Source organism: Nestor notabilis, unplaced genomic scaffold (genome assembly GCF_000696875.1).
Source record: "Nestor notabilis isolate BGI_N333 unplaced genomic scaffold, ASM69687v1 scaffold10431, whole genome shotgun sequence".
NCBI classification, from domain to species: domain Eukaryota; kingdom Metazoa; phylum Chordata; class Aves; order Psittaciformes; family Psittacidae; genus Nestor; species Nestor notabilis.
Genome location: NW_009915295.1, coordinates 11,406 through 11,755, shown reverse-complemented (window position 1 = coordinate 11,755; position 350 = coordinate 11,406). Strand labels below are relative to the sequence as shown.

General features: G+C 65.4%; 1 protein-coding gene across 1 annotated transcript in view; it reads right to left on the bottom strand.

Moving 5' to 3' along the window:
• Positions 1–350, bottom strand: part of SBF1 (SET binding factor 1) — a gene marked incomplete at both ends in the record, with an annotated part of 28,334 nt that overhangs the window by 19,384 nt on the left and 8,600 nt on the right. The window lies entirely within an intron of this gene.

Sequence of the window (350 nt, the reverse complement as noted above, 5' to 3'; positions counted from 1 at the left end):
CTCTTCCCTGTGAGGGTGCTGAGGCGCTGGCACAGGGTGCCCAGAGAAGCTGTGGCTGCCCCAGCCCTGGCAGTGTTCAAGGCCAGGTTGGACACAGCGGCTTGGAGCAACCTGCTCTAGTGGAAGGTGTCCCTGCCCGGGGCAGGGGTTGGAGCTGGAGGAGCTTTAAGGTGCTTCCCACCAAAACCATTCCATGGTTCCATGATCCACCAGTCCCCTGCCCTGCTGGGGAAGGGGAGGCCAAGCAGGGCCAGGAGGGCTCCGTCTGCACTGGAGGAGCCTGTGTGACACACCGGGGCCTGGGAGCGGGGCGGGAAGTGCTGAGCTGGGATCTCCAGCCGGGCTGACCC